This window comes from Rousettus aegyptiacus, unplaced genomic scaffold, assembly GCF_014176215.1.
Source record: "Rousettus aegyptiacus isolate mRouAeg1 unplaced genomic scaffold, mRouAeg1.p scaffold_m13_p_3, whole genome shotgun sequence".
Classification (NCBI taxonomy): Eukaryota; Metazoa; Chordata; class Mammalia; order Chiroptera; family Pteropodidae; genus Rousettus; species Rousettus aegyptiacus.
This window is the reverse complement of record NW_023416306.1, coordinates 74,026,077-74,039,606: the sequence shown is the minus strand read 5'-3', so window position 1 is coordinate 74,039,606 and position 13,530 is coordinate 74,026,077. Positions and strand designations below refer to the sequence as shown.

The window sequence follows — 13,530 nt, the reverse complement described above, 5'->3', positions numbered from 1 at the left end:
TAGACAGGCTATGCTTAGAGTCTGACCTTCGCATACCCTATTCCTGGAGTTAGGTGATTCTCTGTCCCTCTAATGTCTTCACACCTCTAAGGGATCCCAACACAAACCTCATACACAAAAAGATTGATCAAGTTTTAGCTTCTGCCCAGCCAGTTTTCCCATTACTTGAAACAAACTTAGTGCTCAGTATTCTGGTTTAGTTTCTTTTAAAAAATAAACTGAAACCTAGTAGGGTTAAGTAGCTTCTCAGAGATGATGTAGGTAGTAAGTAGAGGAACAGGAATTCAAATGTAGATCTCCCTTGAGAAAGTTTAAACATCCTTGGTCCTGCAGGTTGTACCCAGTTGCCTGTTACCCTGTCTGACCTTGCCTCGGATACCTGGGAAAGGCTTACTCTGACCTGTTCAAAGAGTGAGCCCCTGAATTCAACTCCCAAACAGAGAGAGTAAAGTAGGTGTAGAGATCATATCCAGAGTGGGTGAAAAGGACTGAGCAGAGAAGATAAGAAGCCAGTGAGCCTGGGAGCTGGGTCTGAAGCACTGACATTGCTGGTGGGGAGAGGGACTTCAAAGGTCTGCCACTGGAGACCTTGCCAGTGGTGCACAGACATGGGCTGTTGGCTCTCATTGCCAAAGTCAACCAAAGACAAACTATGGAACTGAGGGGGGGCGGGGAACCCTACAAGATTAGAGGCTTTCTGTTTCTAGTCTGCAGTATAAGGAAACTGGAAGTCATTGTTCCTATTGTCAAAACAAGAAAAAAAATGGAACAAACTGAAAGTTAACAACTCTTTTTATACCCATAAGAAAATGGAGGTCGAGAGTAAAATAGTATCCTTAAAATTGGAGAGACAGGGAGATACAGAGATTCAGTTTACCTGAGTGAAGCCAGCTGTCAGAGCCAGTCCAGTATTGGTGTAGGAGAACTTACCTTGTAATTGATGAAGTGCTAGAGACTTAGTGTGTGAATGAGTTTTTCAGTTAAAACTCGAGGGGGGTCCAGTCACAGGGGGATCCCACTCCTTCACGAATTTTTCCTCCAGGAAACTTATTGGTTCTCAGACTGTAGATCAGAGAAAATCCCCTTCTGCTTCCCATAGGAGGAGGGAGAATATAACCATTTTAAATATGCCTAGAGCCTCTACTCTATTTTTTAAAAGCCTACTATCATAAAAAATTATTTTACCAGAGCCTAATTTATTGGGATTTTTTTTTTTTTTTGGACAGCCTAACTGCCTTTGGAGAAGAAAAATCCCCAACTCCAGCCTCCTTTAGTCTTTGTGTCCCAGCTGGGGGAGGAGGGGAATGGTATGGGGAGGGTTGTACAGAGAATTTGCAAAAGTCATGGCCCAAGGACACAGGCTCATTAAAGACTGGGACCTAATCATAGACTATAGAATATTTTCTACTCACTCACACCTCTTACCACCACCTCAATAGGGCTCCTGTATAATAGGGAATTACAACCTAAGGAAATCCATGCCTCAGACCTTATTTACGAAGTCTCTAGGGAAATCCAACAACAGAAGGAAAAAAACATGGACACCAGAGGATATTTCAGTCTCTGACTCCCACAGCTATGACAAACAGTAAACACAGTCTAACTACTAGCCAGTTAAACATAAAATCTCACATTTACCTCAGTTTCTTTAACTCAGTACACTATGTCCAGCTTTAAACAAAATTTACAATGCATCATAAAAGATAAAACTCACAGTCTGAAGAGACAGAATCAGATTCGGTTGTGGCAGACATTTTGGAATATTCAGACCAAGGCTGTAAAATCACTATAATAAACATACTAAAGACTAATGGAAAAAGTGAGCAACATGCAAGAATAGATGAATAATATAAGCAGAGAGATGGCAAAATCTAAGAAAGAGTCAAAAGTAAATGTTAAAAATAAAAAGCATTATAACCAGAATATAAAATGCCTCCGAAAGACTCATCAAATAGATTCAATACAACCAAGGAAAGAATTTGGGCTTAAAAATAAATCAATAAAAATTTCAAAAAGAAAAAGTAACAAAAATAAAGATGACAAAACAAAATATCCAAGAATTGTAGGATAAATATAAAAGACATAACATACAAATAATAGGAATACCAGAAGAGAGAAAGGAACTGAAAAAAAAATATTTGAATCAAAATGACAGAAGTTTTCAAAACTAGTAATAGCCACCAAACAAGATCCAGAGAGTTCAGAGAATATCAAGTAGGATAAACATCAAAAATCTACACCTAGACATGTTGTATTTAACCTGTAGAAAATCAAAGACAAAGAGAAAATCTTGAAAGACACCAGAGGAATAAAACACATACCCACAGAGGTGCAAGGATAACAATTACAATAGATTTCTCTTTAGAAACTATGCAAGCAAGAAGAGAGTGGAGCAAAATATTTAAAATGCTAAAATAAAAAACCTACCATCCTAGCAATCTGTATCCAACAAAATTATCCCTAAAAGTGAAGAAGAAATAAAGACTTTCTCAAACAAAATTTGAGGGGTTTGTTGTCAGTAGATCTGCCTTGCAAGAAATAGTAGAAGAAATTCTACAGAGGGAGGGAAAACAATATAAGTCAAAATCTCAGATCAACATAAAGAAAGAAAAAGTGTTAGAGAAAGAAAAAGTGAAAATAAAACTTTTATTTTTGTCATCTTAATCGCTCTTAACAAATAGCAATTTGCCCAAAATAATAACGATGTATTCAGTGACTATAGCTCATGAATAAGTGAAATAAATAACAAGAATAGTATAAGGAACAGGATGAAGGAACTGGGAATGCTCTGTTGTAAGGTACTTGCATTCCCTGTGAAGCAGCACAGGCATACTTCATGTTATTGTGCTTCCTTTTATTGTCCTTCAAAGATATTGTTTTTTACAAATTGAAGGTTTGCGGCAACAGCATTTGCTCATTTTATGTCTCTGCATCATATTTTGGTAATTCTCGCTGTATTTCAAACTTTATTATTATTATAATATTTGTTATGAAGATCTGTGATCAATGGTCTTTGCTGTTACTATCCAAAGTATTTTGGGGTATTTTGAACTGTACCCATAGAAGATGGCAAGCTTAATCAAGAAATGTGTGTCCTGTGAATAGTCCATCAAGTGGCCATTTCCCATCTCTCTCCCTCTCTCAGGCTTCCCTATTCCTCAAGACACAACAATATTGAAATCAAGCCAATTAATAACCCCATGACAGCTTCTAAGTGTGTTCAAGTGAACGTATGAGTTGCATGTCTCTCACTTTAAGTCAAATGCTAGAAACTATTAAGCTTTGTGGGAAAGGCATGTTGAGCTTAAAGACATCCTCAAATCTAGCCCTCTTGTACCAAATGGCTGACCAAATTATGAATGCAAAGGAGATGTTCTTGAAGGTAATTAAAAGTACTACTCTATGAACACATGAATCATGGGAAAGCAGAAGCGCCTCATACAGAGAAAGTTTTAGTGGTTTAGAAAGATCAAACCAGCCACAACATTCCCTTATGCCAATATCTAATCTAGAGCAAGGCCCTAACTCTCTCCAATTCTGTGAAAGCTGAGAGAGGTAAAGAAGCTGCAGAAGAAAAGTTTGAAGTAAGTAAAAATTGGTTCATGAGGTTCAAAGGAAGAAACCATCTCCATCCATAACATAAAGTACAAGGTGAAGCAGCAAGTTCTCATGCATAAGACCCCAAATAGCCAAAGCAATTCTAAGAAAAAAATTTACCACTGGAGGTATCACACTGCGTGACTTCAAATTACACTACAAAGCAACAATAATCAAAACAGCATGGTACTAGGAGAATAACAGACACACAGACCAATAGAAGAGAATCAAAAGCCCAGAAATTAATCCCAGTATATACAGGCAAATAATTTTTGATAAAGAAGCCAAAAACATGCATTGGAAAAAAGCCTCTTCAGTTAAATGGTGCTAGGAAAATTGGAAAGCCACATGTAAAAGAATGAAACTAGACTGCTATCTGTCATCATATACCAAAATTAGCTAAAAATGAATCAAATACCTACATATAAAACCTGAAACAATAAATTACATAAAAGAAAACATAGGTACTAAACTCTTGGACCTTGGATTTAGAGAAGATTTTATGATTTGACCTCAAAGGCAAGGAAAGGAAAAGCAAAAATAAATAAATGAACGGGATTATATCAAACTAAAAAGCTTCTGCACAGCAAAAGAAACCATCAACAAAACAAAGAGGTAACCTACTGAATGGGTAAAGATATTTGCAAACAATGCCTCCCATAAGCAGCCAATATCCAAAATATATTTTAAAAACTCATACAAGTCAAAAACAACAAAACAATCCAATTAAAAAATGAGCAGAGGACCTGAACAGACACTTCTCCCCCACAAAAAACATACAAATGGCCAACAGAGGTATGAAAAGATGCGAAACTTCACTAGCTATTAGGGAAACGCAAATCAAAACCATAATGAGATACAACTTTACAACCCGTTAGAATGGCTATCATCAACAGGACAAGGAATAAAAAGCATTAGAGAGGTTGTGTGGGAACCATCATATACTACTGGTGAGAATATCGATTGGTGCAGCCACTATGGAAAATGGTATTGAGGTTTCTCAAAAAAAAAAAAAAATTAAGAATATAATTACCAAATGACCCAGTAATCCATTTTCTGGGTATCTACCCCCAAAATCTGAAAACATTTATCCATAAAGATATATGCATCCCGATGTTTACTGCAGCATTATTCATGGTGGTCAAGACATGGAAACAACTAAAGTGCCCTTCAATAGATAACTGAATAAAGAAGATGCGGTACATACATATAATGGAATATTAGTCAGCCCTAAGAAAAACTGAAAGACTGCCATTTGTGAAAATGTGTGTGGATCTTGAGATTGTCATGTTAAGCAAAATAAGTAAGGCAGAAAAATTTGAGAACCATATGATTTCACTCATATGTGGGATATAAAACTAAAAACAACAAATAAGACAAACAAAAACAAAAACTCATAGACACAAACAAGTTTAGTGGTTACCAGAGGCAAAGGGGAGGGGAGGCAGATAAGGATAAAGGGGGTCAAATATATGGTGACTGAAAGAAATTTAACTTTGGGTGGAACACACAATGCAATATACATATGATGTGTTATTCATTTGTACACTTGAACCTATATAATTTTATTAACCAATGTCACCCCAGTAAATTTAATTTAGATTTAATTTAAATTTAATTTAAAAAAGGTAGTCTAAGAAGCATATGAACACACATGTTCATAGCAACACTATTAACAATAGCCAAATGGTAGAAACAGCCCAACACCCATCAGTGGATAAATGGGTAAACAAATTGTTGTGGTATACAGATATAATGAAATATTACTGGAATAAAATAGTGATACATCCTAATGTGTGGATCAATCTTAATAACATGCTAAGAAGCCAGACAATAAATGTCATATATTAGATTCCATTTATATGAAATACCTAGAATAGAAAAATTCAGAGAGACAGAAGCTGACTAGTGATTGCCAGAGGATGGGGTGGGGAGGGTATAGAGAACAACAGCTTAATACGTACAGGTTTTCCTGTGGGATGAGAAAAATGTTGTGGAACTAGACAGATGCGGTGATTACATAACATTGTGAATATACTAAATGCCACAAGATTTTCTTTTTTAATATTTTATTTTATTATTTTTTTAAGTTTACTGGGGTAGCATTGGTTAATATAATTATGATTTTCACGTGTACATTATAATTTGACATCTATATATTCCATTGTGTGATTACCACTCAGAGTCCAGTTTCCTTCAGCTACCATATATTTGATCCACTTTACCCACTTCACCCTCCCCCAACACCTCTATATTTGACCCTCTTTACCCTGTCTACCTCCTCCCTCCTGCCCCACCCCCTACCCTCTGGTAACCACTAGTCCATTGTCCAAGTCCCTGAGTCTGTTTGTCCTGTTCATTTGTTGCTTTTAGGTTTATATCCCACATATAAGTGATATCATGTGATTTCCAACTTTCAGCCTGGCTTATTTCGCTTAGCACGAGTATCTAGAGGTTCATCCAGGTTGTCACAAATGATAGTATTTCATCTCTTCTTATGGCTGAGTAATATTCCATTGTATACATGTACCACAGCTTCTTTAGTCAATCATCTGTCGTAGGACACTTCAGTTGCTTCCATATCCTGGCCACTGTGAATAGTACTGCTATGAACATCGGTGTGCAAATATCTTTTTGGATATGGGTTTTCAAGTCTTTGAGGTAAATACCCAGTAGAGGGATTGCTGGATCATATGGTAGATCAATTCTTAGTTTTTTGAGGAACCTTCACACTGTTTTCCGTAGAGGCTGTACCAATTTGCAGTCCCATCAGCAGTGTGAGGGTTCCTTTTTCTCCGCATTCTCTCCAATATTTGTTACTTGTTCTGTTGATTATAGCTATTCTAACAGATGTGAAATGGTATCTCCTTGTGTGTGGTTTTGATTTGCATTTTCCTAATAGATAGTGATGCTGAGCATCTTTTCAAATATTTGTTGGCCGTTTGTATGTCCTCTAGGGAGAAGTGTCTGTTCAGGTCCTCTGCCGATTTTTCGATTGGATTGTTTTTCTGATGTTATTGAGGAGTATGAGTTCTTTGTATATTTTGAATATTAGGCCCTCATTGGAGGCGTCACTTGCAAATATATTGGTGGTTTCTTTTGCTGAGCAGAAGCTTTTAAGTTTGATGTAGTTCTATTCATTTATTTTTGCTTTTCCTTTCCTTGCCTATGAGCTCAAATACATAAAATTCTCTTTAAGTCCGAGGTCCTTAAGTTTCGTTCCTATGTTTTCATCTATGCATTTTATTGTTTCAAGTCTTATATTCAGATCATCAATCTATTTTGAGTTCATTTTGGTGCGTGGTGATAAACAACAATCTAGTTTCCTTCTTTTGTAAGTGGCTTTCCAATTTTCCCAGCACCATTTATTGAAGAGGTTTTCCTTTCTCCACTGTATGTTTTTGGCTTTTATCGAAAATTATTTGCCCATATAAACATGGGTTTACTTCTGGACTCTCGATTCTGTTCCACTGGTCCGTGTATCTGTTTTTCTGACAATACCATGCCGTTTTGATTACTGTTGCTTTGTAGTATAATTTGAATTCGGGCAGAATGATGCATCCAGCCTCATTCTTTTTTCTCAGGATGGTGTTGGCAATTTGGGTTCTTTTGTGCTTCCATGCAAATCTGATGATATTTTGTTCTATTTCTTTACAAAATGCCGATGGGATTTTGATGAGATTGGATTAAATCTGTATAATGCTTTAGGTAATATGGTCATTTTAACTATGTAGATGCTTCCGATCCAATCTTTCTATTTTGTTGTATCTTCTTTGATTTCTTTTAATAGGGTCCTTCACATGTTTCATTAGATTGTTTTGTTTTTGTTTTCAATTTCATTTATTTCTGCTCTAATTTTGATTATTTCTTTCCTTCTGCTGACTTTAGGCCTTATTTGTTCTTCTTTTTCTAGTTTTTTAAGATGAAGTATTAGGTAGTTTATTTGGGCTCATTCTTCTTTTTGGAGACAGATCTGTAATGATATGAACTTTACTATTATGACCACTTTTGCTGTGTCCCAAAAGTTTTGATATGCTGTACTATCATTATCATTCATTTCTATGTATCTCTTGATTTCTCTTTTGATTTTTGCCCTGACCCGGTCATTCTTCAGTAGCATGTTGTTTAATCTCCATGTATTTGTGGTTCTTCCAGATTTATTTTTGTAGTTGACTCTAGTTTCAAAGCATTATGATCAGAGAATATGGTTGGTATGATTTCAACCCTCTTATAATTGTTGAGGCTATTTCTGTGTCCCAGTATGTGGTCGATTCTTGAGAATGTTCCATGTGCACTAGAGAAGAATGTGTAAGCAGCTATTTGGGAATAAAAGACTCTGTAAATGTTAATTATGTCCGGTTGGACTAAACTGTCATCTAAGGATGTTATTTCCTTATTGATTTTGTTTGGATGATCTATCCATATCCAACAGTGGGGTATTTAGGTTCCCTACTATGATAGTGTTTTGGTCTGTTTCTCCCTTCAGTTCTGTTAGTAATTGCTTCACATATTTCAGGGCTCCCTAATTGGGAGCATAGATATTAATAAGTGCTATGTCTTCTTGGTGCATGATTCCCTTTATCATTGTAAAGTGTCCCTCAGTATCTTTCTTTACCTTTTTAATTTTTTTTATTTTGAAGTCTATTTCATCTGATATTAGTACCACTACTCCCGCTTTTCTCTGAATGCCATTTGCTTGAAATATCATTTTCCACCCTTTCACTTTGAGTCTATATTTGTCTTTGGAGCTGATATGTTTCTCCTGGAGGTAGCAGATGGTTGAGTTTTGTTTTTTGATCCATTCTGTAACTCTGTGCCTTTTTATTGGTGAGTTCCGTTCATTTACATTTAGGGTAATTATTGAAATATGAGGTCTTCTTAAAACCATTTTATCTTTTGCTTTCTGGTAGCTCAGTGTTTCCATTGCTTCCTTGTCCTTGTGTTTCTGTTTTATTTTGGTTGACTTTTTGGGTTTTGCCTCTGGTTCTTATTGTTTTGTTATATAATTCAGTTCTGAATCTTTGGTGTGTGTTTACCATTATGAATATGAAAAGGATAGTTGTATATACATACTCATCCATTTTCTCCTGTGTGTGCCTTATCTCCATTCCCCTTTGCAAATTTGGATATTTGAATCCTCCCCTTTTCAGTCCTTGTTGTTCATTTTGTCCCTATGTATGCTGAACATTCATTACTATCTTGCTATATCACAAATCTCTTCTTATTGTTAAAGCTTATAATGCCCTGTTCATAGTAAGGATTGCACTCCTCTGCTTTTATCAGCTTGATAGTCACCTTACTCCTAATTATGCTTTTGTTTGTTTGTTTGTTTGCCATTTTGTTTTAGGTGAGCTGACTTCTTTCAGTATTTCCTATAAAGCAGGCCTTGTAGCGAAGGATTCCCTAAATTTTTTTATGTCTGGAAAGGTCTTAATTTCTCCTTCCTATCTAAAGGAGAGCATAGCTGGATACATTATTCTAGGCTGGTAGCTCCTTTCACTTAATAGTTTAAATATTTGATTCCATTCCTTTCTGGCTTGTTAAGGTTTGCACTGAGAAATCCAATGATAACCTAATGGGTTTTCTTTCTTTTATAAGTTACTGCCTTTTTTTCCATGGCTGCCCTGAGAATTCTGTCTCTGTAATTGATTTTTGATAACTTTAATGCAATGAGTCTTGGTGAAGGCCTTTTTGGGTTGACATAATTGGGTGTTCTGTTGACTTCTTGAATTCCAAGCTCCAGCTCATTCCTTAGATTTGGAAAATTCTCATCCGCTATTTGTCTGAAAATGCTTTCTAGTCCTTGTTCCTTTTCCTCTCCTTTGTAATACCCATTACTCTTATGTTTCCTCTCCTGATGGTATCAGGTAGTTCTTGTATTTCTTTTTCATTATTTTTCATTTTCGGTTTCTCTTCTTCCTTCTGATTTATTTCTAGATTTCTGTCTTTGATATCACTGATGTTTTCCTTTATTTGGTGGACTCTATTTCCCAAGGTTGCTATTTCATTTTTCAATTCTTGCAGTGTGTTCTTCATCTCCAGAAGGTCTATTTAATTCCTTTTTGAGGGTTTTGATGTCCTTGCTCTGCTCGTCTAGTCGTTTTTTCAATTCCTGAAATTGTTGAGTTGTTTTGGAGCTGAGTTTTTTCAGAAGTGCCATTCTGAATTCTCTGTCACTTAAGTCACATATTTCTATATCGGCAAGCTTATTTTCCGGAGATTTTTCTCTTTCTTTCTGAGATCCCTTGTTATCTTGGTTGTTCTTGATGTTTAATTGAGTAGTTCTCCACCTGGGCATTAATAGAAGTGTATTCTGTTATTTTTCCAGAAAGATTTATTATATAAAGGTCTCTCTTTAGTCTGCTGCAAAGAAGGTGCTTTTCTTTTTGTTTCCATTAGGTGGCGTCTAAGCCTCTTGGATATCTGCTTTATATAAAACCTAAATGTCTTTTTTTATTTTCTTGTAGATATTTAATCACACTTGCTACTCTCAGTTTCAGTTTCTGTCAGTGTTAGCAACAATTTTGGTAATATTTGCTCAGATTCCCCTCAGGCTCCACGGTGATCAGTCTCGGAGGGTATGGGGCCAGGGGCCCTCTAGGTTGGGAGTTGGGGGCTGCGGCTCAGCCTCCATTTTGCAACTGGGGACGGTTAAAATCAACTGTTGTTTCTCTGCGGTCTTGTCCCACTTCTCTGCTTTCTTCCCTGATGACTGAGCCCTGTTACTGGCTGCTAGAAGTTCCAGCACTTCTAGGCAGGACATCAGGGAAGTTGTTGCACCTTCACCCCTCCCCCTCCCTCCTGCAGGGAGCTCCAGACGCTGCAAGAGGTAGCTTCAGTCTCTGTAGCTTCAGCTTTTGTTCAGATTCCCCTGAGTTTCCGTGGTGTTTGGTCTCGAAGGATATGGGGGGAGGGACCCTCTTGGTTGAAGGTTGGGTCCTGCAGTTCAGTCTTGGTTTTGGAAGTGGGCCTGATAAATAACAAGTGTCGTTTCTCTGCTGTCCCATCCCGCTTCTCTGCTTTCTGCCCTGATGACTGGGCCCTGCTGCTGGCTGCTAGAAATTCCCGCACTTCCAGGCAGGGTCATCAGGGAAGTCGCCGCACCTCTGCCCCTCTCCCTCCTCTTGCAAGGAGCTCTGGCAGCTTCTTTATTTCACCCAGTCCACCGCCACCCCGGGTTGTGATCTGTGGTAGCTCTTACGCGCAGATTCCATGCTCAGATGTGCTGGTGTGCAGCTTGGGTGTTTTCTGTTAAATTTTAGATGTTCAGTTTATTATTGTTTCAAGGGGAGAGATCTGAAGACATCTCTCACTCCGCCATGTTTCCCAAAATCTTCTATAATCAGAATTTTCTTTAAAATGGCAAATTTACATTGTGTGGATTTCATCCCAATTTAAGGGAAAAGTCAATAAAAGAAATCCAGATTGCAAAAGAACAAGTGTCATCATTTGAAGATGGTTGCCTATGTAGAAAAATCTCAAAGAATCTCAAACAAAAAACAAAAACAAAAAAAGTCCTTAAACTAATGCTTGAGTTCAATAATGACACATGGTATAAGATTAACCTATAAAAATGAATTGCTTTTCTATCCACTAATAAGCAACATGTAACAAAATTTTAAATATAATACAATTTAGAATGTATGCTTAGTTATAAATGTAACAAAATATGTGGAAGACCTTATCTTGCTCATTACAAAATGCTCATCAAAAAATTTTGAAAAAGTTTTTTATATTCTGGTTACTCAATATAGTAAAGATATCCATTCTTTCTAAATCAATCTATACAATTCCTATCAAAATCCCAGCTATATTTTTGTAGACATAAAATTATTATAGAATATATAGAGAAAGGTAAAGGCAACACAATAGCTAAAATAACTTTGAAAAGAACAGAAGTAGGAGTCAATCTATGCAATGTTAATACTTACTATATAATTACAGTATTTAAGACAGTGTGTTACTAGCAGAGATATATACATATACACCGATGGGACAAAATGGTGAATCCAAAAACAGACCTAACTGATATTTGACAAAGGTGCAAAAGATTTTCAAAGGAAAAAGGATGGCCTTTCCATCAAATGATGCTAGAGCAATTGGATGTTGATAGGTGAGAAAAAAAATAATAATTTTGCACCTTTTACAAAAATTAACTCAAAATGGATCATGAATTTAAATGTAAAATGTAAAACCGAAACATTACAAAAAATATTAGGGAAAATCTTTGGGATATAGGGCTAGACAAAGAATTATTAGACATGTCACTAAAACAATAAATAGAAAAAATGATAGAGTTATCAAATTTATCAAAATAAGAATTTTGCTTCTGCAACGGACCCTATTAAAGGAGGTAAAAATGAGCTATACACTAGGAGAATATATTGCTAACTATATACTCAACATAGGATTCCTATCTACAATGAATTTTAAAATTCTGAAAGCTCAACATTAGAAACACAATCCAAATAGAAAATGGGCAAAAAATATGAACAGATATTTTATCAAACAGGAAATAATGATAGCACATAAGCACATGAAAATATGTTCACATTATTTATCATTACAGAAATGCAAATTAAAACCATAAGAAAATATAACTATATACATATTAGAATGGCTAAAATAAAGAGTTAAAGTGGCAGACTAGAAAGCTGGAGGCCCTCAATCCCCTGAGGAAAAATTTAAAATTCAACCTGAGATTGATTAAAGTTACTTTATAGGAGCTCTGGAAAGCGGTCAAAGATCTATATGACAGGCATCAGCAATGTGGACGAGATGGGAATGATCTCGGAGTACAGCCACTACCATCGTGAGCCTCCTCAACAAGTCCAAGAGTGAGATGACCCCAGAGTAGCTGCAGAAGCAGAAGGAGGAAAAGTTTAACATCGGTCCACTCTCTGTACTCATGTAGTCAGTCAAAAACAATATCTGAAGACATCTTTGTCACAAGATGTGGCTGGGCCATGTGAAGGCCTTTGACAGACATTACAATGTGGTGCTGGAGAATGTGAAAGAGATGCGGACTGAGGTACCCAAGAGTGGCAAGGGCAAGAAGTCCAAGCAAGTCAGCAAGGCCCACTACATTTCTGAGATGTTTCTGCACGGGGACTCATCATGGTCCTGTGGAACCTGCTCATCACTGGCAAGTTGGGGTCTCCTCACCGCCATCTGAACTTGCTTCCCAGTCCTGCAAAGACCTGCCCTTTGAGACAGGAATAAAAATCCTTTGTTTTTCCTAAAACACACACACACACACACACACACACACACACACTCACACACACACTCACACACACAAATCTACAGTAACCAAGAGAATAGCCAAAAAAGAAAAAGCCTCAAATGGTAGAAAGTTTTTTGGCATTCTTCCAGATATGGCATAGTTGAAAGGAAGTAACCCTATTTCCAGTTCTGTCCCTCAGGCAGAGAAAGCTAGTCTGTGGGCTACCAGAGGGACTGGTTTCTGTCTTGCCTGACTCAGAATTCAGACAGGGAACAACAGCATATCTCAGATCTCAGATTTGCAGAAGTCATTGAAGGAAGTGGAGGACAGAGTAGCACATAAAAACTGCAGAGGAATCACAGACCCATGGATGCCAGAAGCAAGAATTTCAGGCAAAGGAACACAAAAGATCATCTAAGGCCCTGAGAAGCTATGGTGAAATTCTTTGGGAAGTTAATACATTTAACGGTAGAGCCATGTAATCTGAGAAACTTGGAGGTGGTGGAAGGCAAACATTGGGCCCAAACAAGATTCATGCCCCAAAAATTAAAAAAACAAGAAGATATTAGCTTCACCCTGGATGGTTTTCAAGGCTGAGTACATGCCCTCCTAATTACTGGAGGTCCTCCAAGCTTGTTTGCAAAGACAAGATGTGGCTATTTTCTCGCATGCCCAATTTTCAACAAAAGATCACAAGGCATACATAG

At 37.0% G+C, this 13,530-nt stretch overlaps 1 pseudogene; it reads left to right on the top strand.

Moving 5' to 3' along the window:
• Positions 1 to 12,415: 12,415 nt before the first annotated feature.
• On the top strand, positions 12,416 to 12,819 carry LOC107500292 (annotated as a pseudogene).
• Positions 12,820 to 13,530: the final 711 nt, after the last annotated feature.